This window comes from Dicentrarchus labrax, unplaced genomic scaffold (genome assembly GCF_905237075.1).
Source record: "Dicentrarchus labrax unplaced genomic scaffold, dlabrax2021, whole genome shotgun sequence".
NCBI lineage: Eukaryota > Metazoa > Chordata > Actinopteri > Moronidae > Dicentrarchus > Dicentrarchus labrax.
Genome location: NW_026136702.1, coordinates 1728345 through 1755218, shown reverse-complemented (window position 1 = coordinate 1755218; position 26874 = coordinate 1728345). Strand labels below are relative to the sequence as shown.

The 26874-nt window shown below is 41.1% G+C and overlaps 1 protein-coding gene and 1 long non-coding RNA gene across 2 annotated transcripts in view; one reads left to right on the top strand and one right to left on the bottom strand.

The window, feature by feature from the left end:
• LOC127373978 (uncharacterized) overlaps positions 1-26874 on the top strand; it is a 423284-nt gene that overhangs the window by 273334 nt on the left and 123076 nt on the right. The gene's annotated exons all lie outside the window — the stretch shown is intronic.
• LOC127374077 (uncharacterized) lies at positions 506-25811 on the bottom strand. Its single transcript, XR_007886985.1, has 2 exons — positions 25739-25811; positions 506-634 (listed from the first exon to the last, which is right to left on the bottom strand). It is a non-coding gene; the product is annotated as an uncharacterized LOC127374077 (long non-coding RNA).

Below are 26874 nucleotides of genomic sequence, written 5' to 3'. Positions count from 1 at the left end.
TCTGTGTCTTCATTAAGAACATTTTGGTGGAGTCTGTCAGCGTGAACTTAAATCTAACCTGAAGAAGAAGTTCCAGTGTGTGTTTGAGGGGATTGCTAAAGCAGGAAACCCAACCCTTCTGAACCAGATCTACACAGAGCTCTACATCACAGAGGGAGGGACTGCAGAGGTCAATGATGAACATGAGGTCAGACAGATTGAAATAGCATCCAGGAAACCAGACAGACCAGAAACAACAATCAGACAAGAAGACATCTTTAAACCCTCACCTGGAAGAGATGAACCAATCAGAACAGTGATGACAAAGGGAGTGGCTGGCATTGGGAAAACAGTCTTAACACAGAAGTTCACTCTGGACTGGGCTGAAGACAAAGCCAACCAGGACATACAGTTCACATTTCCATTCACTTTCAGAGAGCTGAATGTGCTGAAAGAGAAAAAGTACAGCTTGGTGGAACTTGTTCATCACTTCTTTACTGAAACCAAAGAAGCAGGAATCTGCAGGTTTGAAGAGTTCCAGGTTGTGTTCATCTTTGACGGTCTGGATGAGTGTCGACTTCCTCTGGACTTCCACAACACTGAGATCCTGACTGATGTCACTGAGTCCAGCTCAGTGGATGTGCTGCTGACAAACCTCATCAGGGGGACACTGCTTCCCTCTGCTCGCCTGTGGATAACCTCACGACCTGCAGCAGCCAATCAGATCCCTCCTGAGTGTGTTGACATGGTGACAGAGGTCAGAGGGTTCACTGACCCACAGAAGGAGGACTACTTCAGGAAGAGGTTCACAGATGATGAGAAAGCCAGCAGAATCATCTCCCACATCAAGACATCACGAAGCGTCCACATCATGTGCCACATCCCAGTCTTCTGCTGGATCACTGCTACAGTTCTGGAGGATGTGTTGAAGACCAGAAAGAGAGGAGAGCTGCCCAAGACCCTGACTGAGATGTACATCCACTTCCTGGTGGTTCAGTCCAAACTGAAGAACATCAAGTATGATGGAGGAGCTGAGACAGATCCACACTGGAGTCCAGAGAGCAGAAAGATGATTGAGTCTCTGGGAAAACTGGCTTTTGAGCAGCTGCAGAAAGGCAACCTGATCTTCTATGAATCAGACCTGACAGAGTGTGGCATCGATATCAGAGCAGCCTCAGTGTACTCAGGAGTGTTCACACAGATCTTTAAAGAGGAGAGAGGACTGTACCAGGACAAGGTCTTCTGCTTCATCCATCTCAGTGTTCAGGAGTTTCTGGCTGCTCTTCATGTCCATCTGACATTCATCAACTCTGGAGTCAATCTGCTGGCAGAACAACAAACAACATCCTGGTGGTCTCAATTATTTAAAGACAAAGGGAATCTAAAAGATCTCCACCAGAGTGCTGTGGACAAGGCCTTACGGAGTCCAAATGGACACATGGACTTGTTCCTCCGCTTCCTCCTGGGCCTTTCACTGTGGACCAATCAGAATCTCTTGCAAGGTCTGTTGACACAGACAGGAAGTAGCTCACAGACCAATCAGAAAACAGTCCAGTACATCAAGAAGAAGATCGAAGAGACTCCCTCTGCAGAGAGGAGCATTAATCTGTTCCACTGTCTGAATGAACTGAATGATCGTTCTCTAGTGGATCAGATCCAACAGTTCCTGAGTTCAGGAAGTCTCTCCACAGATAAACTGTCTCCTGCTCAGTGGTCAGCTCTGGGCTTCATCTTACTGTCATCAGGAAAAGATCTGGACATGTTTGACCTGAAGAAATACTCTGCTTCAGAGGAGGCTCTTCTGAGGCTGCTGCCAGTGGTCAAAGCCTCCAACAAAGCTCTGTAAGTACAGACAGAGTTGGATTTCTGTATTATTACTTAAATACTCTGCTATCTTTTCTGTTAACTGCATAATTTTTTTTTTCCATTATGAATTAATTGATGTGTATTAATTACGCTTTTTGTCTTTCATTGTTGATCATTGTCTCTACAGACTGAGTGACTGTAACCTCTCAGAGAGAAGCTGTGAAGCTCTGTCCTCAGTTCTCAGCTCCCAGTCCTCTAGTCTGAGAGAGCTGGACCTGAGTAACAACAACCTGCAGGATTCAGGACTGAAGGTGCTGAATGTGGGACTGGAGAGTCCACACTGTACACTGGAAACTCTCAGGTGAGATCATAGTATAGTTAATCTTTAGTTAAAGGATGGTAAATATCAGCCCAAGGGCCAATTGGCACCTATGTCAAATTATTTTACTTTCATATCTTACTGGTGCAGGCACATGAAAAATAATAATGCAACTGCATAACAGTGTAAAAACGTTAAAGGTGATTAATATTTGCTACCAATCAGGACGGCATTCTTACAGACTTTAACCATCACTCCTCAGTGAGCTGCCTCCTTGGTGGAGGGCTGAAAGTACTTTTTAGTATCTAGTTATGAATTCTAATGTTTTTAATCTGTTTACATTGATATAGGCTAATAAAAATAACATCAGTTTCTTTAATAGGATACATTAACAATATTTTCATAGTCCGGCTCCCACAGGGTTTGCTTATAAAAATTCTGACCGTTGGACAAATGCAGTTGAATACCTCGGGTACACATCAAATCTCAAACTACAATACTTTTGTAAACTTCAAAAAAACATGTTTGATATTTGAATGAATCTGAACTTCCAATGAACGGCTGGAGGAGGAAAGAGAGGACTTTGGTAACCTGAGTCTGAGAGACAGCTGTAGAGGAAAAGAGAGAGGACCGGAGACCAAAACCAGACCAAAACAGAAGATAAAATGAAGAGATCTGGAGAAATCACAGTGAAGAGTGAGAGAGGGAAAAAGAGATTTGGAAATCTCTGTTCTTCAGATTGAGAATTCAATTCAATTCAGTTTCATCTGTATAGCACCAATTCATAACAGAAGTTATCTCAGGAGACTTTTCAAATAGAGCAGGTCTAGACCGAACTCCTGGTAACATTATTTACAGAGTCCCAACAGTACCACCATGAGCAAGACCTTGGAGACGGCAGCAAGGAAAAACTTCCTTTTAAGAGCCAGGAACCTCAGACAGACCCCGACTCGGGGAGAGAGAGAGAGAGAGAGAGAGAGAGAGAGAGAGAGAGAGAGAGAGAGAGAGAGAGAGAGAGAGAGAGAGAGAGACCGATGATAATAATGGCCACCGTGATGGGTAATGGTGAACGATGATGATGATATTAATAATAATAATAATGGCAGTGAAGGTCAAGCAGGACCACGGCAGCAGGAACCACCAGGATCCATGAGAACCTGCGACACGAGAAAGCACATTTCTTTACTGGTTTCCAAAGTAGATTTTAAACCCAGCACTTGACAAAGGCTGGTTCTTAACCACTGTGTCATCTGTTTACAACCATAGAACATAGAGCTTGTCAGGTATGATCCCTTGAATATCTTATCATTTCTTCATGTTGATCATTGTCTCTACAGACTGAGTGGCTGTAACCTCTCAGAGAGAAGCTGTGAAGCTCTTTCCTCAGTTCTCAGCTCCCAGTCCTCTAGTCTGATAGAGCTGGACTTGAGTGACAACAACCTGCAGGATTCAGGACTGAAGCTGCTGAATGTGGGACTGAAGAGTCCACACTGTACACTGGGAATCCTCAGGTCAGGATTCATGAATCTGTTCTTTCTATCCTCATATTTTAGAGTACTTTTATTTTGCCTCTGCTGCTGGAACCTGACATACCAAAGAGGAATTTTAGGAGTCAAGAACTGTGTAACTGACCCAAAGTAAAACTCATACAGCCAGTTTTCAAATGAACATGTAGTGCCCCTAAGGCTTACCCAAAGGAAGTAATAGTAGAGCAACTAACATCTACCTAGGTCAGAGGTACGGTGCCTTTAATAACTCAGGACGAGTTAGTTTGGGGATTGAACAGTTGACAGTATTTATTGTCTCAACCAATCCAACAATATGATCAGCAATTCACATGGAATGAAAATAAAAATACAAAATCAAATAGATCTCTCTCAGATGTAAAATAATAAAAGAAAATAAATAGTCCTTTAAGGAGTCAGGTATTGAGTTCAGAGTTCAAGGTTCAGTTCCTGATCCTTGTACATCTGTGCACTGATTATACTACTACTACCCGGGTAGAGTTAATAGTGTGTACACTAGGGCTGAACGATTAATTGCATTTGCAAGAATATCGCGATATGATAAAACGCGATTTTCTAATCACAACTTGCGCGATTACAAGGTGGTCACGTGGCGCGAGTGAAAGAGTGGAGAGCTCGGCTGCATCAACTTTTCATGCTGCCCTGTAAGCTGTTGCGCAATGGCCTCTGGCTCAACGGAACAGTCAGAAACGGACACATCTCAGACTTTAGTCTTGAAGAGGAACAGCACGTCGGTGGTGTGGAACTCTTTTGGTTTCAAAAAGAAGATGCTGCGCAGCGTCAGGTGTTGTGCAGAGCATGCTGTGCTCCCGTTGCTACTTTACAGGGTAACACTACAAACTTGTTCCAGCACTTAAAAAAATACCACTAATCAATGTATGGCAGTTGTATGGCCAAAATGCGGAGCACCAGAGCACCAGTGCGCCAGACAAGCCAAATACCGCAAGACAGGGATCACTGACCGAAATGTTTGAAAGTGTCACTCCATATGAACGTAACTCAAAACGGCACAGGGAAATCACTCGGGCAATAACCGAGTTCATAGCCAAAGATATGATGCCTCTCAGCACGGTGACCAAGCCTGGGTTCATGGCATTGATAAATACGCTGATATGCGGTACAGTACACCCTCCCGTACATACTTCAGTCAGACTGCCATACCGGAGCTGTACAAAAAGTACAAAGAGAAAGTCGCCCCGGAGCTTAAAACGGTGGAGTTTTTTGCTACCACTACTGATATGAGTGCCATACTCATAGTGAACTTTAGTCTGTGTGGTGTGTTATTGTTGTGTACTTGAACATAATAATTGATAAGTGAGGTTGATCTATACTATAATATTCAAATTGTTTTTTATTGTCTAATTTAAAAGTGCATTTCTCCGTTTTTTTTTATAATTTTATTTACTTTGATTTTACAAAACATTTTCAAAGTAGTAGAGGCAAATTCTATGTTTCAGTTGTGTGAAATGTTACTGACTTGGGAGCAGTAAGATACATATAATTTTAAATGATTTTTTTCTTAAGACTGTACATTTTGCACACAGTGCATGCCTTTGTTTAAATTACTTAAATGCACAGTGGCAAAGCCACAGATGTTTCTGTAATGGGCAGTTAAATAAAAATTTCATTTATTTCAGTCATACATCTTTTAATTTAATTCTAACAAATAGGCCCAGCCTATGGGGAAGAACATTTTACACTAAATGTATCTAATATTGTGTTGGTCATATTTAAATCATTCATTATGTTTTGTTGGGGAAAAAAAGAGGATAAAATAAATAATAAATAAAAAATCGCATATTAAATCAGAATTACAATATTGGGGGAAAAAAATCGCAATAAGATTATTTTCCCAAATCGTTCAGCCCTAGTGTACACAGTCTTATCTGTTCCTGAATGTGCAAACTAGTCCAATGTCCTCTGGGGCTGGTCGTGCGGCGGCCTCACCGCGTCCCCGACCCTCCACAGTCACTCTGGGCTGGGCTCGCCATCATTGGATCCTCTAGATTCTTTCTGGTAGCTCAATAAACCAACCTGCACAAGTAGTGCCGAGTATTAAGTTACTCTGTTCTGTTCTTATTTCTAACATGAGACCTCATTAACTTAGTGCATCAATAACCAATGACTAATGACTACAATGGAATGAATTACCAAATGTAATAGCAACTGGTATTCTATGCACCAACAAATCTCAATCATGAATTTCTATAAACCTTAACACTTGGTATTTTATCATCGATAAATGAATTATTTATTATTATTTACTTTCTATATGCAGCATTGTTTTTAACTGTTCCATACATCATTTAATATTTTAGACTTTAAACATGGAGTTTAATTGGAAATATTTATGTATTTACCATGTACAATTTAATAAACAAAACCAGCTCAAACACAATGTAGTTGGGTAACAAATCATTAAAATATATAACCAATTTAAAGCTGAATGATTTTAATATCAACACAAAATAAGTGCAATGCACCTTTAATATTTTACCCTGCTATGAGCTGTTCCTTAACAAACTAACAATTGGCTTAAAACATTACATTAGTAGTCCAGGGTATACGCGGGTATACCCGCTTATCTTTCAGTCAGCATTGCGTATACACATTTCTAAACCCCCCCTGATGCCACCATTCAGTAGTATCTGCGAGCCAAATTGCCCATTTTTTCCCCTAGGATGGTGAAGCCGTGACCCACGCTACTCTGCCTCTAATTGGCCAATACTCGCTGCCTTTACTGATTGGATTGGTTAACTTTAGGCATGACGAGGAATGAGCCAATCGGAGGCAGAGAAGGGCGGGTCATGCCGAGGTAAATATTGCTAAAGACAAATTAACTTTTACAAGTTTACTTTAAATGATTTGCCTTTAGGATTTGTAATGAACCGGTAAGATGAAGCGAGCTATCCAAACAAACATTTCATTTGACAATTACAAACATCAACATCAGCCAGCAGCTCAGCTGATGTTGGCGATGCTACACCGGTACAGTCAACGTCCCCCCCGTCGGAGAGGATGCTGTCAGTGAAGGAGATGCAGCCTCTTCGCCCACAGTCAAAGATGCTGGTACAACTTCAGATGAAGACGTCAACTACGGTAGGTGGGCGTGGGCCTTTTTTTATTGCTGGACCTTGTAAATGATGTTAATAACATGTCAGGGCTCGACAGTCACGGACATAGCTACAGCCATAGACATATATACATTTAGTTATATACAGTAACTGCAGAGTGATACGTGCTTTCACGTCAGAGTCTCCAAACACCACAAAAGTCTCCAATAACACCAGAAAATGTCGCTAGATTTGTCCCTAGTCGCTTTTGACAAAAAAAGTCGCCAAGTTGGCAACACTGCTCACGCACGAGTAAAATAAAAACACATCCATGTCACCTCCAGGGCTCCGTAGTAATTGACTGTTTAGGGGGAAAAATTAAATAAATAAAATGAAACGGATTATGACAACTTTACACTTTTGAATGGGTTGTGGTCATTGTTTCCCTTGTTACATTTATAACCTGTAAATCAATCACTTTTGTTATTTTATAACCTGTAATTCAATCACTTTTGTTATTTTATAACCTGTAATTCAATCACTTTTGTTGTTTTATAACCTGTAATTCAATCACTTTTGTTGTTTTTCTGTAGACATTAATAATGACTGGCCAGACCTGTGGACTGCCAAACAAAAAGAAGATTTTCTTCTGAAACAGTGGACACAGAAATATTGTGTGTGTGTGATGTATATGGAAGAAATGGACCATGCACACATACAGCTGTGGATACAGTAGTTGCATTGTTTGTTTATGCTTCACAGGATGTCTGGTCTGTAGCAGTGTGAACTCCATTGGGATCAACAAGGAGCAAGGTGTATCACTCTCAAGAGAATGGATGAACTTTGAAATTGTCTGGCCAGGGAAGTAGAACAACAAGTCTGTTTGCCTTTAGAAATAAGGTGAGGAAACATGCTCTGTCCAAGGCCCACACTCAGGCTGTGAACGTGGCAGAGCAACAGAACAAAGCTGCCATTGAGAATGCAATGGAGAATATGAGTGAGTCCTACATGAAGGAAACTGAAGCCGGGTTTCGAACAGCCTACTATCTGGCCAAAGAGAACCGACCCTTTTCTGACCATGAGAGCCTCATTGAGCTGCAGGAACCGAATGGTGTAAAAATGGGCTCAATACTTTTATTCAGGTTACAGTGCAACACAAATAATACAACATGTTGCCAGTGAGATGCAGAGCAAAATTGTCAGTAACATTATAGCATCATCCAGTAAGTTAGCTGTCCTAATTGACGAGACATCTTCTTTAAGTCACAAAGCTGTCATGACAATTTCTATTAAAGCATCAATTCAAGAAGAAAGCCCTGAGTTCATATAAGCTGAAGTCTATCAACCCAGGCCAGTTCTTACAAAGCCTTGTGAACAATCTGGAGAAACGCTTGTGTTTTGAGGATGAGACCATCAAGGACCTCAGCATCCTTGATCTGAGTGAATGGCCATCAAAGCCCAGCATCCGCCATGGTGAAGAACAAATGAAGCGACTGTGCAAGTGATTTAACCTGTGCACAGACCAAGCACTGAATGGGATGTGGGACCTACTGGAAGAGCCCAGTAGTGAGTCCAAAGACCTAAAACCACTCATGAACTGTATGAAAACATTCCCTGTCAGTACAGCAGAGTGTGAGAGGAACTTGAGCCTTATGAACAATATAAGCTCAGACAAGAGGGCTGTCCTACTGATCTCAAACATATCAAACTTGATGATGATTAATATCAACGGCCCGCCTACTTCCAAGTTTGATCCTAGAAAATATACAAGGACCTGGTTGAAGAGCCATCGTGCTGCCTCTTCTGTGCGTTCTAGCCGCGAGTATCGATACATTAATTCCCATTCAAATCCCCCCATGTTCCGCCTGGCACTCTGCTCGCTGCCCATTTCCCCCGTTGGCTTTGCAGGAAGAGCGATTCGGTCAGCCAGCCGCTAGTGTCACTGTAGAGCATTTCTAGCAAGTTACCAGTCTAGATACTCCCTTTACACCAGAGACACTCATTGCGCGGCTCGTCAAGCTTTAATTGGTGGCTCGCATGGTAGCTTATAACAATATGGTAACACAGCCAATACATTTTTTCAAATGTGCTACATAAATATACAGTGAACACAGCACTGCATTACACTTCTCCTTTCACCTTCATTAATGGTGTTTCCTAATGGGGGCACTGTCAAACCTGGCGACGCAGCCCGCTTATGGCATTGTTTACATTTGACTGCAGTGCACGCTGGCTATGGAGGACTGAAAGTGCCACAATTAAATAAATAAATACACCATTAAATAATTACTTAAATGTGTCATTCATTAATTCAAATACCGATTCATTTTATGTAAAATACATATATAATTATTTCACTATTTACATTTACATTTCATGGTCCTGTGTTGCAGTGCTTCAGGAATTACTTCAACTGTCAAAGCCAGCCATCAAAAGTTGGTAGGTTGGTAGGCATGATTGATTGATGATGATAACGCCTGATTGGTTACCCTGCGCATCAAGCCAAGACAAATCAATTCCAGATAATGGATTGATGCAGAGCTAGTGAACACATTCCAATACACTGGGTGGCGCTATTGGACTACTTCTTCTAAATCTGCAGTCACTCTGTGGTCAATATCTTGGTCAGAAAGTGCGGAAATAACTCCAAGAACTTCAATAAGTGCCTCTGCTTTACTCGCTACATGCTCTGGGTCAGCAGCTCCTGCTTCCACATCCTCTGCTAAGTCTAAAAAATAAAATAAAGTGTTTAACTTTGAAAAATAAAGTGTAGCAGCAGCTTGAGTTTCCCTTTTTCTTTGTTAACTGTTTCATATCTTGATTAACAGTCTCAACAAATTTTATAAATGAATATCAACACATCTTTACAATTGAACAGTTTCTCTTTCTTTCCCTTTTATATCTTTCTACACACTTTCTGTTGTTCAGTGAGAGAATTGAGCTCTAACCTCTCTCCCTCGTTGGGCAGTGAATGAATGGGTCAGGATCAGTGTTGGTCATCTTACTTTAAAAAAGTAATTAGTTATAGTTACAAATTACTTATCCCAAAAAGTAACTGAGTTATACTTAAATGCCGTTACTCCCAACACTGGTCAGGATACTGGTTGAGTTGGTCTGTGAGCTTCCTGATCTGCTAAACAAATACCGTAAAGACTAGAAAAGCTGTGCTGGTTAAAATAGAAGTTCCCCATCAAAATTTTGAATCCTCAATAATGAATTGATTATAGGTCTGGGTCCGCATAGGACGGTGTCTGGGTCCAGACTCGCCTGTTAGCGACCTCTGCCCTAGAAAGTTCATGAAGATCTTCCAGGCACTCTACTTCAGACCAAAGCAATGGATCAGGCTAGATTCGCGTTGGCCCCACCCACTGAGTTTGATGGCTGGCTTTGACAGTTTGAAGTAATTCATGAAGCACTGCAACGCAGGACCATGAAATGTAAATGTAAATAGTGAAATAATTATATATGTATTTTACATAAAATGAATCGGTATTTGAATAAATTAATGACACATTTAATATCACATTTATGTATTTAATTCCAATTTTAATTAATTAATGACACATTTAAGTCATTATTTAATGGTGTATTTATTTATTTAATTGTGGCACTTTCAGTCCTCCATAGCTGGCAGCCAGGTTACGTTAGCTCCGCTAGCCAGCGTGAGATGCAGACACAAAATGGATCGATTTCTAATAAAAAAAGTAGCAAAAACCAGGACAAAAACCGAACAGACAGACACACAGCGTTGTAACGAATAGTGAGGAAAAAGAGTCTGAGGAAGCAGCGAAAATCAACATGAAGACGCCGGAGAGGGGACGAGCAGGCAAACGTCAGGTGTTCCCAGTAAAAAACGAAAGGTACGAGGCATACAAGATGAGCACAGGAAATTTCAAGAGAAGTGGATAGACGAATTCTTATTTGTTCTTAATTGAAAATGTATTGGCTGTGTTGTTTCTTTTTTTTGTGGGATGTCCAATTTATATGTAGAAATGCACATATGCAAAGGTGACTTGGTATGTTGTCGTAAAAGTGGCTCTCCCCTTGATTTTGCTCTGCTAATCTGGCTCTTGTGAAAAAAATAGTGAGGATCACTTTACACAGACGCCGACGTCTTCCTCTTCCTGTTTACGCAGTCAGAGCGAGGAGATTCAAAAGAATGGCGGCGAATATAAATCCAGCACCTTCATGCTTAAAAGCAGATGTGTGGGAGCACTTTGGGTTTAAAAAGAATAAGGAAAGCTGTCAAGCTATAAAAGCTGTCAAAGAATCTGTTCAGAACAGGCCACTTGCTGCACTTTTTAACTCTTCATTGTTCATTGTAATACTGCACTTTAAATAAAATAAAAATCTCACCACATCTTTGATTCATTTTGTCCAGCATTTGCAAGCTGTAGACTCTCTGTCCAGTCAGAGCCATATATTGAATATATATTTCAGTTTTTAGTTCAATTAATTCAATCCAATTCAATGGAACACTCACAACCAGTCACCAAAATGACACTGTCCCTTTAAAATCTTTCAAAAAAATGATGTAAGTGTATCGAATCGTATCGTGAGCTGAATATCGTGATATATATCGTATCGTGAGCTGAATATCGTGTATCGTATCGTATCGTGAGATTAGTGTATTGCTACAGCCCTAGTTCAGAGAGTATATCACTTTTAATTTGGACCGGTTTGCCGATAAATCGCCAAAAACCGGTCCAAAAAATGAATGGGTGTGTATTGCGAGAATGTTCAGCCGCTAGAGTGCGTGACATCATCACTAGAGTGTGGGGAGAGAGAAAAATTTGTCGAAAAATACATTTGTAAACTGCTCTCAAGTCCACAAATGTCACTCTACAGAAATAATTTATAGATAGAAACGTAGGTAAATTCGTTGGGGTCTCAGTGATACCACTGCTGAAGCTGTCAGACAAATAGTTTTGGCGGGAGACGCACTGATGCGCCAGCAACACCCTCTCATGGCCCCATCTACTCCCATGTTAATTTTAGAGGACAAATCTTGAAACACGCTCGTTGAACCTCTTCTCTCTCAATCTCCCCAGGTCACATTTTTTAACTTTAACCACTGAAACTCGGCAGTGCTATAGTCAACAAGATGACGACGCTCACAGTGTTTTCGGTTTTCATTTGGGTCGTTCCTGGCCATGGGTTCGAGGGAATTCATTTTAAATGTTTCTGTCTCTCTCAAGACTCTCAAGTGCTGTGGCCTCCCCTAGTCTCCACGACAACCAAAGCCTGCCTCACACACACACACACACACACACACACACATTAGCAGGCTAACAAACAAACAATTTAAAGCTGAATGATTTTAATATTAACACAAAATAAGAACAATACACCTTAAATATTTTACCCTACTATGAGCTGTTCCTTAATTTACATTAGCACTCCTTCAGGAGCATAATACAGTTAAACACATTAACCAAAGCTAGCACTTAGCTAGCCGTTAGCGTTAACGCCCTTTTTAGTATTAATACAATGATACACACCAAAGACTGTGTGTGTGTGTGTGTGTGTGTGTGTGTGTGTGTGTGTGTGAGAGAATAAGCTCTGTGTATGAGAGCGATGTAATGTCCATGTTTCCATGCTGCTCTGACCCCCCTCCTCCTTTCAGGGTGGAGCCTGCTGGAGTCCGATGGTTGAGACCAGGTCTGAGGAAGTGTAAGTGTGAAAACAAAGCAGCACACATTCAACCATCTTCACACTGTGACATCACTCATTCACAGCTCTGATGTCATCATCAAAGTGTCAATCAATGATCAGATGATAGATCAATAACTGCAGCTGTATTGTGTCTTGTTCTCTCCATCAGATTCCTGTGAACTCACAGTCGACACAAACACAGTACACAGAAACATCAAACTGTCTGACAACAACAGGAAGATGATTTATGTGAAGGAGGATCAGTCATATCCTGATCATCCAGACAGATTTGACTTCTATCCTCTGCTGCTGTGTAGAACTGGTCTGACTGGTCGCTGTTACTGGGAGGTCGAGTGGAGAGGAAGAGTTTCTATATCAGTGAGTTACAGAGGAATCAGCAGGAGAGGAAACACTAAAGACTGTGAGTTTGGATTGAATGATCAGTCCTGGAGTCTGCACTGCTCTGATGGTGGTCGTTACTATGTCTGGCACAATAAAAGAGAAACACCCATCTCCTCCTCCTCCTCCTCCTCTGGTAGAGTAGCAGTGTATGTGGACTGTCCTGCTGGCACTCTGTCCTTCTACACAGTCTCCTCTGACACACTGATCCACCTCCACACCTTCAACACCACATTCACTCAACCTCTGTATCCTGGGTTCAGGTTCAGCTCTGGTTCCTCAGTGTCTCTGTGTCCTCTGTAGGAGGGAGAGAGAAACTTTCTCACTGCTGACCAGATAGTTCAGTCTGTACAGGATCACACACAGCTGATGTTAGTTAGTACCAACCTGATGTGTTTACTGTAATAGAGGAGGAAGAGGAGGCTGAAGGAAGAGAATAGCAAAGGATGCTGGGATGAAGGGATCCTGTGTGAGGGTAATGTGCAGCCTGCAGACGTAGAGATAAAGAAATGATAGAAAGAATTGATCTTCTATAACTCTGAGAAAAATGAACATTTTTAGGATCAAATGTGGCTGCTTGTTTTTCAAATCTTCTTCTTTTTGAAAGCACAGTTAGAGGGAAAGTGTTTTTATGACTCAAATATTAAAGTGTGAACAAATATTCAACTTTGAGTCTAAAACTGAACTTTGTTGCCTTAAAACTTTTGTTTCTGTGAAGAAAAAATGTGTTCAAATGTCAAACAAGAGTCTTTCAGGATCAAATTCAGCATCTGTGTAAAAATAGTTCCAAGGTGTAAAGAGTGGCTTTGATTGGAACAAACTAAATTCATCATCTTTGGTCATCGTGGAACAAATGTACAAACTTTGATAAGTCAGGTTGAAATCAAAAGAAATCAAAGTTTTGGGATGATTCTAGATAATAAATGATGCTGGAAACCACATCTAAATGAGGTCAAAGCAAAACTGTCCAAATGGATCCAACACTGTATCAAATGAAGGATTAGTTAAATCCAGCTTCATACTTTATATTGAAAGTGAAAGAGTCCAAAAGTTCTTTGAAATGAGATAAAGTCTAATGATTAATTTCATGAACAAATTTAAAAGTGATCAGACTGACATGTTGGCATTAGTACAGTAGAGATAGTGTCACATTAGTCTGACGTCAAACACTCAATAATCTGCAGCTTTTCACTCTGTACAAAATCCATCACATCTTCATTTTTAGTCTTTGACTAAACATAAAAACACTTTTTTAAAAGAAAAGAAAAGTTATTAAAACCTTCAATTTATCTACTTTATTCAGTTTTTCTTTAATATTCTTGTCCTGATGTCACTGTGATGTCACCACAGTGTATGATTTCTGTCTGTCTGTATTGTTCTTATTCAATAAAGTTTTCAAGAAGGAGACCTGCTGGTGACTCCCAGTGTGCAGTGGTGGAGGAAGTATTCAGATCATTTACTTCAGTAAAAGTAGCAGTACTGCAATATAAAAATACTCAATCACAAGTTAAAAATTCTGCATTGTAAATGTCACTAAAGTATCAAAAGTAAAAGTACTAATAATTAATAAAAGTTTCCCCTGTGAGTGTTACACTGTGATATATGATATTATTGGATTATTACTACTGATGCATTCATGTGTAACACGTATTTTAGTGTTGTAGTAGTTGAAGAGAAGTTGCAGAGAAGTCTCCTGCCAATAGAGGGTCCGTGTATGTTTTGGTCATTGGATTTTCCTTTCAGAAACGGGGGATTAAAAACAGAAAACGAGTGGTTATTTGATTTTCGTTTTAAAATACAAAAATTCAAATTGAAATACAAGGCGTTTTTCTTTTGATGGTCAAAAAGGGATGAGCGAACTTAATCCGTGTATCATTCGTTCTTTTCATATTCAATTGAGATTCCAAAATCGGAAAATGAAAAAACGGTTTGTTATTTCCTTAATTGTTTATGAATCTGATACCAAAAAACAAATAACGGTTTATTTTTTGTACTTTCGATTTATTGCTCAGATCAAACATAGGAAATTAAATAACGGGCCACGGATCGATTTCGATTTTGATATTTAATGTTTTCGTTTTGTGTGAACCGGAAGTTATTGTCTTCTTCGTGTGTTGCACTTGGAAGTTTGCAGCAGTTTCGCAAAGCCTGAAAAAAGTCAATCCTGCAGTGATTGTACTCTGTATTTAAGGACTTATTGTACTCTGTATTTAAGGACTTATTGTACTCTGTATTTAAGGACTTATTGTACTCTGTATTTAAGGACTTATTGTACTCTGTATTTAAGGACTTATTGTACTCTGTATTTAAGGACTTATTGTACTCTGTATTTAAGGACTTATTAAGGACTTATTTGAAACTGGCAAGACACATGTAGAGATTTCTACTCGGCTGCAGCAGATGGAGATCCAGTGATGTTCTGACAGTCACCGTTTAGTTCCTCTGAACAATCAGAATCAGACACTTTAATAATCCCAGGGGGAATTACTTTCGTTACATGCTCCATATGAATTAGACATAAATATATTAAGAATATACATATAATATAATATAAAGTCACACAGTGTAAAGTGGTCGCAGGCTTCCTCTTCAGCAGAGGCTCATAGCAGATGTTGGGTTTGCAGAGGGATGTACGACAACGATGATGACGTGCAGGATCTCTCTCGGTAGATGATATGGAGTCCAACTGCAGCTGTTCGCTCCCGGTACAACCCCGGTCCGCCAGGACGGTGTGGAGGACACCGACAGAGACGGTCCGGTCCGTGATGTCCCTGTGCAGCCCTGTCTCAGTGAAACACACCAGACTCCCGGTACTCTGCGGGGCTCCGCGTTAATGCCGTCAGTTCGTACATTCCGTTGCTAGGAGACCGCACATCACCATAACAACAGAGGGGAGACTCTGCTTCAATCTTCTCTTTCTCCATAAACCCGTCCCGTCTCCATCCTCCTCTCTTCCCCCGACGTTACTTCCCTCCTCTTCATCGGTGTGTTTCCTCCAGAGTTCAGCTGGTAGATCAGCTGTTCTGTCCACCGTACCGACCGGCATTAGATCAGCGGCTCTGTCCACCGTACCGACCGGCATTAGATCAGCGGCTCTGTCCACCGTACCGACCGGCATTAGATCAGCGGCTCTGTCCACCGTACCGACCGGCATTAGATCAGCTGTTCTGTCCACCCTACCGACCGGCATTAGATCAGCTGTTCTCCGGAGTAAACAACGGCAGCGTGTCCCGGTGGAAGCGACATTAAAACACGAAAATGAACACAAAAACTCTCTCAGACAACCTCGTTAGAGAGGACAGGACTTCAGAGAGTGAAAAAATAAGAACGAACAAAAAGAGAATAAAAGTTAAGAAGTTAGAAAGCAGACTGGAGTAACAGGCAGCATGCAGCTTTTCGCCCACGCGCCAGGAAGATGAAGATGAATGAAAAGATGAAACTCTCCATCATTGATCTTCAGTTTTGAAGACTAACGTTAGTTAAACTGAAGAAGTGAATCAAGCTAACGAGACAATAACTTCCGGTTCGCACAAAGCGAAAAAATTAAATATCAAAATCGAAATCGATCCGTGGCCCGTTATTTAATTTCCTATGTTTGATCTGAGCAATAAATCGAAAGTACAAAAAATGAACCGTTATTTGTTTTTTGGTATCAGATTCATAAACAATTAAGGAAATAACAAACCGTTTTTTCATTTTCCGGTTTTGGAATCTCAATTGAATATGAAAAGAACGAATGATACACGGATTTTACACGGACCATAGAGTCTGTTTTCCTTCAGATTCACAGATGGGATCTCTAGGTGTCAACCTTCCTATCCTCTTTCACAGAACAATGACTCCTCCACAGATCAGAACGACACTCGACACCCAGGTTCTGGATCCAAGCATCTGGAGTTATGAAACTGTTGTTTTCTTACAAGAGATGTGTGATAATTGAAATGCCTTTTTAGTTGTAAATTAGCCATGAAATGCGTTTGTATCTCCTTTTGAGTTAATTGGCTCACCCCAGAAGAGAACAGACCCTACAATTTACGACTGGCACTCCTTTCAACCCCTTTAAGGTGACTGATGAGATGTCCATTTGCTAGCCATGACATTCTCATCTAGATAGCAGTAACATTTAGGTCTAATTTAATACTATTGTAAAATTTAATCTCCTCCTAATTAACAGATTGCCATCCAGCATGAGAAGGTCGCAAATTTGATGTTTTCCTTGTGTTTTTGTTTGTGTTCATGTTTGGTGGAGCCACAGTGCCACCTTTTGGTAAGTTCTGGTATAGTTAAAACGGACTTTGTTTTATAATTGTGTTTATTTCAAGTAGTAAATGCCTGACACATATTTTTATAACAAGGATTAAGCTAGTACTATACGAAATATGTACAAGCAATCAGTGCTGTTTATATGCATGTTTGTGATTTTAACCAGCTCTACTTTTTATTTTATATCAAGTGATTTCAGTTATGTTAAAACATGTGAACTATGTATTAAGTCATGGTGGGTTCTGTGAACGGTGAATCATGATCTCAAAACTTTAAAATACGATAAGAACAGTTATTAAAGTCACGTGAGTTCAAAACAGGAAATCACCAGAGGAAGTTACGTGCACGGTCAGCTCCTCCCGTCCACAGTTCCGCCTTCAGACTAAAATATGTAAGGGATAGACTCCGGTCTCTCTTCTCTTCTCTCTTCTAAACTCTTCTAAACTTCTCTCTTCTTAAATTTTCTTCCTTCTAAGAGTTTGGATCTACTATTCATTATTTACTCTCGTTCTTACTTTTAATTTCCGTACTTTACTTCGTTTTGCGTGTTGAATTTTTATTCAAGAAATAGCTTGCGGTGCTGAAGTACTTTCCTAAGTACTTTTATTTTGAAAGCTCAAGACACGAACAAATTTAATTCTTTTATACCTTTTGTAAGTTTTTATATATATCGTCAAGTATTCACAGAAGGTGAATTTAATTTAATTCTTGGATTTATTGACAACAGAGGATTCGCCAGGCCAGCCTTTCATCCTCCAGTTATTTTTAAACAAGAAGTTGAATTAGTTTTCATTCAAAGCTGAAGACCAACCACTCTAAGAAGTTTTGATTAAGACATTTATCATAAGCCAGAAGGACGTCCCAGTGGTTGACTGCTCAAGGAGACGTATAAACATTCCAGCCGGACAAAGATATTATTCTCCAGCCAACTTGCCCCCAACGTTCCCAAGCGCAAAATCAGCACAGGGCCTTGGAACTGGAGCGCTGGTACCGGTGACGTCACGTTGTCCCATTCTTGGACCTGTGATTCTGAACAGCAGCCGAACAGTACCAGTCAGAAGAGAAAGGTCCTGAAGTCCCTCCATCTCTACAACAAAGAAGGCTGAAATTCACATACACTGCCGGGTTCCCACACACTTTGAAAGAGTTGGTGTCTGTCTGTAAGCTTTGATTCCCATCTTTTAAGTTTAAGAGAATTTTCGATTAGGGCCTCGTAGTTTTAAAATTTACTCTCGTAATATTTTAAACTTACTGCCGCATCACAAAATCCACCATCGCTCCTGAATCACCTAATATCCATAATTCATTTACTGTCCACATATTCTGTTATTTGTTGTCATTTGTGTCTACATTATCATTTCATGCTATTTACTCTACATTAGTTTAGTTAATAAACATATATAACCGTATGTCCTTGTCTGTGAAGGTTTGATTTGATGTGGAAAATCGATGAATCGTGTAAAAGAAATCACTACTTCAGAATATGAGATTGAATATAGGTTTTGAAAATGAATAAATTGAACTTAATTGATTTGATTAGATTTTTTGGAATAATTTCCCTTTCGGATCATTCCAGTAGCTAAACAGCGGAGGTGGTGCCCCCTTTACGAGTGTATTATTAATCACCAGTGATTAATTATCTTTATTATTAATAGTGTAACCCCTTACACAACACTCTTTTAGATACTGTTAGTGGTTGAATCTGTAACACTGCATCATATTTTATAAACTAATAACATGTTCAATAACTACAGGTGCATCTCAATGAATTAGAATATCATGGTAATAATATAGTAAGTTAATTTATATCAGTAATTTAATTCAAAAAGTGAAACTCATATGTTATATTCATTACACACAGAGTGAAATATTTCAAGCCTTTATTTCTTTTAATTTTGATGATTATGGCTTACAGCTAATGAAAACCCAAATTCAGTATCTCAGAAAATTTGAATATTAGTAATAGTTCAATATTGTGGACTCACGATGTCCCACTCTAATCAGTTAATTAACTCAAAACACCTGTAAAGGTTTCCTGAGACTTTAAATGGTCTCTCAGTCTGGGTCAGTAGGCTACACAATCATGAGAAAGACTGCTGGCTTGACAGTTGCCTAGAAGACAGTCATTGCCACCCTCAAGGAGGGTAAGCCACAAAATGTCATTGCTAAAGAAGCTGGTTGTTCACAGAGTGCTGTATCCAAGCATATTCATAGAAAGTTGAGTGGCAGGAAAAAGTGTGGTAGAAAAAGGTGCACCAGCAACATGGATAACTGCAGCCTTGAGAGGATTGTGAAGCAACACCCATTCAAGAATTTGGGGGAGCTTCAAAAGGAGTGGACTGTGGCTGGAGATCACCACACACAGATGTAGCCAGGACATGGGCTACAACTGTCAGAAGGGTCTTATCTGGGATAAGGAGAAAAAGGACTGGACTGTTGTTCAGTGGTCCAAAGTCCCCTTTTCAGATGAAAGTGAAGTTTGCATTTCATTTGGGAATCAAGGTCTTCCTCCAAAGTCTGGAGGAAGAGTGGAAAGGCACAGAATCCAAGTTGCTTTTATTCCAGTGTGAAGTTTCCACAGTCAATGATGATTTGGGGAGCCATGTCATCTGCTGGTGTTGGTCCACTGTGTTTTATCAAGTCCAAAGTCAACACAGCCATCTCCCAGGACATTTTTAGAGCACTTCATGCTTCCTTATGCTGACAAGCTTTATGGAGATGCTGATTTCATTTTCCAGCCGGACTTGGCACCTGCCCACTCTGCCAAAAGTACCAATACCTGGTTTAATGACCATGGTTTTACTGTGCTTGATTGGCCAGCAAACTCGCCAGACCTGAACCCCATAGAGAATATATGGGCTATTGTCAAGAGGAAGATGAGAGACACCAGACCCAACAATGCAGACAAGCTGTAACGCTATCAAAGCAACCTGGACTTCCATAACACCTCAGCAGTGCCACAGGCTGATTGCCTCCATGCCATGCTGCATTGATGCAATAATTCATGCTTTCGCTCCCAAAGACAAAGACAGCTTGTTATGGCCACCTCCGTTATCTGGGGAGGTGTATCTGTGTTGTGCAGCTGGGTCATGTTAAACAGGATGTGTGATCCCTTTCCGAGGATTGGCTGGGGCGAGACCTGCCTACTTCCTGGTTCCAGCCGATGATCTGATTGGTGCGGCGCTTGGCAGTCCCTCCAATCATCTACCGCCCTCTTCTATTTAAATAGCTGCCTACCTGTTGAACAGGCAGTTGTGATTTTGCTCTTGATCAATTTGCCTTGTGTATATTGTGCTCTACTGTGGTTCATCTGTTAAACTTCTGTAGAAGCTTTACTTAGTAATTGACTAGTGTAAAATCTTTGTTTCCTGTGTTGCCTTAATCTGAACTGTGGTAAGGAAATTGGGCAAGGATCTAGGTGGGGGTAACTGATACACACCGGACACCTGTAGATTTATTTTATGTTAGACACACTAGGTTTTAGAGGGTGCTGCTTACTTTGTATTTTTGTTTATTGATGATGGGTCAGAGTTTTGTTTAATTTGATTTTGAAGTAGTCAGTGGCTATCTCTCATTTTGGAGAGACCTCTTTAAGTTATATTTGTTTCATTGAGTTAAGCAGCATCCAACAGCCCTTTTCCTGTTTTCCTTGTGAACCCTGCAAATAAATAACTTGCAATTTTACCAAAGACACTCTGGTTCATGTTGCTTCCCTCTCCCCCACGAGCCGGGTCGTAACACAGCTGTTTAACACAGGAAACAACAAACTACGGAGCAGAGCTGACATGATGTAACATCAGGACCAATGATCTCTACCTGTTGATATCTGGATGATTTCCAAACACTGAAAACAGTCTGTAATCTGTTTCACTTCAACTGACAGGATGCACTTTATGTTTGTGACACCAGAGGGAGCCAAATCCTCCTCCATGAAAAGGTGTGAATTTTAAATAGAGTCTGAGGATTTTCTCCCCAGGTAACAAAGCAGTATATTGTTAACTGTATTATTAATTAAAGTTCTGGGCAGGAAGTCAGACTCTGGTTTCTGCTTGATCCTCTTCCCCAGTAGTCCAGATAGAAGAGAAATCCAGGTCACAAAGAGGGGCGAGTACAACTCCTCTGAACTATCAGAATCCAGTCTGCTGTCAAACCAACTCTGTTCAAGATTATTTATTTTGATTTGAACGCGACTCAGACTCAGTCCAACCAGTTAGACTGCTTACACACACACACATACACACACACACTCAGTGACGTCTCTTCATTTTATCTGATGGAAGTTGAACTTGAAGCATGAAGCTCCTTTTCTCCACAGAGCTGCTGAGGACAGAAGAGAGCTGCACACTGATGAAGTTCATGGCTAAAAGTTCAGTAAGTGGAGCTCTGATTGGTTGAAATGGTTTCTGTTCACATTGATGGTGAATGTGTGATTGTTTAAAGTCTGTGCTGCTTTCAAACAGTCGTGCTCTCTTTGAATGATGACTCTGTGATGAGGAAGATGAGTTCAGTCTGATCTGGGGTCTGATGTGGTCCACAACAGTCAGGACTTTTATTGGTGTAGAGGGGGAGGCAGCAGGCGGTCCAGCACTAGGACCCAGCAGGGATCAGACTGACCCCCATCTGTTATTAGATGGTATTTTATTGGAGATGAACAGTTTGTATTTTAGTGAAATTCAACAGAAACTATATTAACTTTTGCCGGCAGACTTTTAACAGTTTTTAAAGATGTTTTTCTGTGTTAAAGGGGAGCTGAACAGGAGAGAAGCCATTTTGAATGAATGTGTGTCTTTGTGTTCTTTAAGGGTTAGGGCCTTCACTGTAAAAACAACTAAAATCAAAACTGAAGTTGTGCCAACAAACCAAGCCCTTCTCTCTGCTCCAACTTAACCTTTGATATCTTGTCATCAGTGGTGGAACGCAGGAAAACCAGTTTTCAGGTCTGTGTTTGCTGCCAGCTGCTGGTTTGAGGAGAGGAGGAGGAAAAGAGGAGCAGACAGAAGGCGGTGTAGAATAGTTAAACTGACTCTTCACTGCACTCAAGTGGTCAAATTCAGTTACTACAACATACTTTTTATTTCCATGAAGCAGAGCAGTAAAATCCTCCCCATCAGCTCCATGAGGCCATCTAGTGGACTGATAGTAGAAATAAATATGAAATAATGTGTGATCTCTCCCAGCAGGTTGCTGTGTCTGTGTGAAGGTGTGGGCTCTGCTATGAATCAGTGTGAGGACAGAGAGGAGGGAGTCCCTCCCTCTAAAAGCACTCTGTGTGGGGAACATGACACAAGGACCAAAGCTCAGAGGTGAGATGAGGATCTCTAACTGTCCATGACTCTTCTCCATGTCACAAAGGCTTTGATTCTCCATTTGAAACAAAGACATTTATCTGAGCTAAAGTACGTAGTTGTCAGTATTCAAACAGGGCTGGACAATCTGATCTCAAATCAGTATCAGGAGAAACATTCAGCTTCATAATGAGAAATGTAACAGTAACATGTGTTTGAATCAATCAGAGCAGATTTCCTTCCTCATGTTGCTCACTGCTGATGTTTGTCCTGATTCATTCCAGTCTGACCAGTTCCACATTCTGCTCTTCTGGACTGGACTGGGAGCTGATTGCTCGCTGGTTAGATGTTGTAGCTGCTCTCACTTTAATTATATGGAATTCAGACAGTGTGTTGAAGTGTGTGACATCAGTAAATTGTGTTCAGTAACACGTCCATAATGTCAGTAATTGAAGACATTGTTCTTATTGTCCAGCCCTGTATTCAAACATTTCAAATTATACATCATTTCACAAAGTCTTTGATTCAGGGACAATGTTTCTGAATATGTGAGCTTTAATGAATTTCTTTCTATCAGGATCCATCAGAGACCAGACTGTCCTGAACCTGAACCCAGCTGTGTGTCCATGAAGAGTGACCTCTCTATGGGTCGTCCTATAAACTTCAAAGATGGCCGCTACTCTGTTGATCAAAGGTGAGGATTTCAAACTGATGGTGAAAATAAAATTATGTGTTTTAATGAAATCTCTATTTTTAAATGTTTTAAAATGTATTTTAATGGACGGTAATGGTTTGTGTCAATTGACAACAGCCTCAGTTTCACAGTGAACAAATAGTTGCAGCAGTTTATAGAAACTCACTGCTTTGACACCACGTCTGTTCCTCTTTCTATCCTAATTGGACCGATATGGTCACTCCACTCCATCATTTCCCTGCCTATACTGCACACTGCACTGAATACAGCTTTAAAATACACAGTGAAACATGTCTAAATCAAACACTGACTTTATAGAAATCCTAACCAAGAACTCTCTGGGTACAAATACACAGTGTACAGTCGGTGTATTCAGTCACTGGTTCTGTCTCAGTGTGTTGTGGGTGCAGTGCAGAACTGATCCTGTTTTTCTATCAGGAGGAAAAACCTGGACCCAGCTGTGTGTCCATGAAGAGTGATCTCTCTATGGAAGATCGTATATACTTCAAAGATGGCCGTCACTCTGTTGATCAAAGGTGAGGATTTCACACTGATGATAAAAACAAACTGATGTGTTTTTATCAGACTCTCAGTTGTGAGATCTCCAGTTTTTCAACCTTTACTGACTCAGATGAAGTTCTCTGAGCACCAACACTCTTTTCCAGCAGCAGCTGCCTCACACTCACTCACACAGTCAAACACATTCACACTGGGAGCTGCCCAGTACAACCAGTCTGATACAAGCAGACACTGAGCAGCTCCACTGGAGCAGCTGGAGGCTCTAGGTGCCTTGCTCCAGGGCACTTCAGCAGTGTACAGTGAGGGAGGGAGAGCTATATGGAGGGGTTGGTGAGAGCTGTTGGGACTGAACCAAACTGAGCTGTTGATTCTCAGTGGGATCAGCAGGACTAGTAAACCTTTACCACTACAGGGAGTCATCAGATTCACTGTTCACATCCAAATATCACTTCATGGACCTTTACCTTGTGTTTGTCTCTGTGTGGACAGACATAATGTGAGCTCATTCTTCATGATTCCTCCACAGAGTGGACCAGGAGAGCTCAGAGGTTCCCAGTGGTCAGTCTGCCCAGCAGCATCAAACACACCTGGACTCCATATTTATGGTCTGTACATGGACAACAACTACTTTTACATCTATTGTGTTCACAATAATCTCCATGCTGCACTTTTTTAGACCAGTGGATTGTCAGTCTGTCCAACATGGATCTGATGTTTGCTTCCATGATTTGACTTTGATTGAGTCATTCATATAATATTCTGTTCCAGCTGCTGGAGGACAACATTGTCACTTTTGTGAAGAACGAGCTGAAGAAGATCCAGAAGGTTCTGAGTTCAGATTACCCAGAATGCTTGGAGAGTCAGAGGGAGGATGAGGAGAGGTTGGATGGTACAGATGAAGAGCAGAGGAGGAGCAGCAGAGAGGCATTTCTGAAGATCACAGTGCACTTCCTGAGGAGAATGAAGCAGGAGGAGCTGGCTGACTGTCTGCAGAGCAGTAAGAGGATTTCTCTAAAGATTTAATTTGTTGGATAAATGAGACATTTACTGATGTCTCAACAGACGGACCAAAATATATTCACATACTTATTCTTTAACACCAAAATTGGGCACGACTCAAATTCCAAAATTAAACTGCAAAACAATGCCATGATAATTTATAATTTTTTTAAAAGGAGGTTAATGATATATTAAGTTATAAAAACAGGGAATGGTCCTTTTCTTCTGACGTATGCTGCTATTACTAATGCTGTAGTGTGTGAAGGCCGCCGTACCAACATCCCTTGCACAGGTTTTTACCTAAAATGCATTGTCAGTATCAGAGGTTTGACAAAGAGATCTTCGTAAGGCATAGCAAAATCTACATGGATGTGAGCAACAATTACTACATACTTCTACCACCGTCTTTAGAACCCCTTCCCCTCAATGAAATGAGTCGAGGTAGTGAGTTAGCCCCCAGAAGTTTTAAAGCCCCTGAGTTTGGGTCTTGGACAGAAAACTACTTTTTTATTTTCTCTCTCAAGCTGAAAAAGTGTTGGCATCCCTACTTTAGTGGAATGAAATTGTCATACGGATATATTTAATGCATCACCTAATGTTGTTCTTTTCTGTATCTTCATTGAGGACATCTTGTTGGAGTCTGTCAGCGTGAACTTAAATCTAACCTGAAGAAGAAGTTCCAGTGTGTGTTTGAGGGGATTGCTAAAGCAGGAAACCAAACCCTTCTGAACCAGATCTACACAGAGCTCTACATCACAGAGGGAGGGACTGCAGAGCTCAATGATGAACATGAGGTCAGACAGATTGAAACAGCATCCAGGAAACCAGACAGACCAGAAACAACAATAACACAAGAAGACATCTTTAAAGCCTCACCTGGAAGAGATGAACCAATCAGAACAGTGATGACAAAGGGAGTGGCTGGCATTGGGAAAACAGTCTTAACACAGAAGTTCACTCTAGACTGGGCTGAAGACAAAGCCAACCAGGACATACAGTTCACATTTCCATTCACTTTCAGAGAGCTGAATGTGCTGAAAGAGAAAAAGTACAGCTTGGTGGAACTTGTTCATCACTTCTTTACTGAAACCAAAGAAGCAGGAATCTGCAGGTTTGAAGAGTTCCAGGTTGTGTTCATCTTTGACGGCCTGGATGAGTGTCGACTTCCTCTGGACTTCCACAACACTGAGATCCTGAATGATGTTACAGAGTCTACCTCAGTGGATGTGCTGCTGACAAACCTCATCAGGGGGAAACTGCTTCCCTCTGCTCGCCTCTGGATAACCACACGACCTGCAGCAGCCAATCAGATCCCTTCTGAGTATGTTGACATGGTGACAGAGGTCAGAGGGTTCACTGACCCACAGAAGGAGGAGTACTTCAGGAAGAGATTCATAGATCAGGACCAGACCAGCATAATCATCTCCCACATCAAGACCTCACGAAGCCTCCACATCATGTGCCACATCCCAGTCTTCTGCTGGATCACTGCTACAGTTCTGGAGGATGTGTTGAAGACCAGAAAGAGAGGAGAGCTGCCCAAGACCCTGACTGAGATGTACATCCACTTCATGGTGGTTCAGTCCAAACTGAAGAATCTCAAGTATGATGGAGGAGCTGAGACAGATCCACACTGGAGTCCAGACAGCAGGAAGATGATAGTGTCTCTGGGAAAACTGGCTTTTGAGCAGCTGCAGAAAGGCAACCTGATCTTCTATGAATCAGACCTGACAGAGTGTGGCATCAATATCAGAGCAGCCTCAGTGTACTCAGGAGTGTTCACACAGATCTTTAAAGAGGAGAGAGGACTGTACCAGGACAAGGTCTTCTGCTTCGTCCATCTGAGTGTTCAGGAGTTTCTGGCTGCTCTTCACGTCCATCTGACATTCATCAACTCTGGAGTCAATCTGCTGGCAGAAGAAAAAACAATATCTCTAAAGTCCAAATTATTTAAGGACAAACTGAATCTAAAACAACTCTACCAGAGTGCTGTGGACAAGGCCTTACAGAGCCCAAATGGACACCTGGACTTGTTCCTCCGCTTCCTCCTGGGCCTTTCACTGCAGACCAATCAGAATCTCCTACAAGGCCTGCTGACACAGACAGGAAGTAGCTCACAGACCAATCAGAAAACAGTCCAGTACATCAAGAAGAAGATCGAAGAGACTCCCTCTCCAGAGAGAAGCATCAATCTGTTCCACTGTCTGAATGAACTGAATGATCGTTCTCTAGTGGATCAGATCCAACAGTCCCTGAGTTCAGGAAGTCTCTCCACAGATAAACTGTCTCCTGCTCAGTGGTCAGCTCTGGTCTTCATCTTACTGTCATCAGGAAAAGATCTCGACGTGTTTGACCTGAAGAAATACTCTGCTTCAGA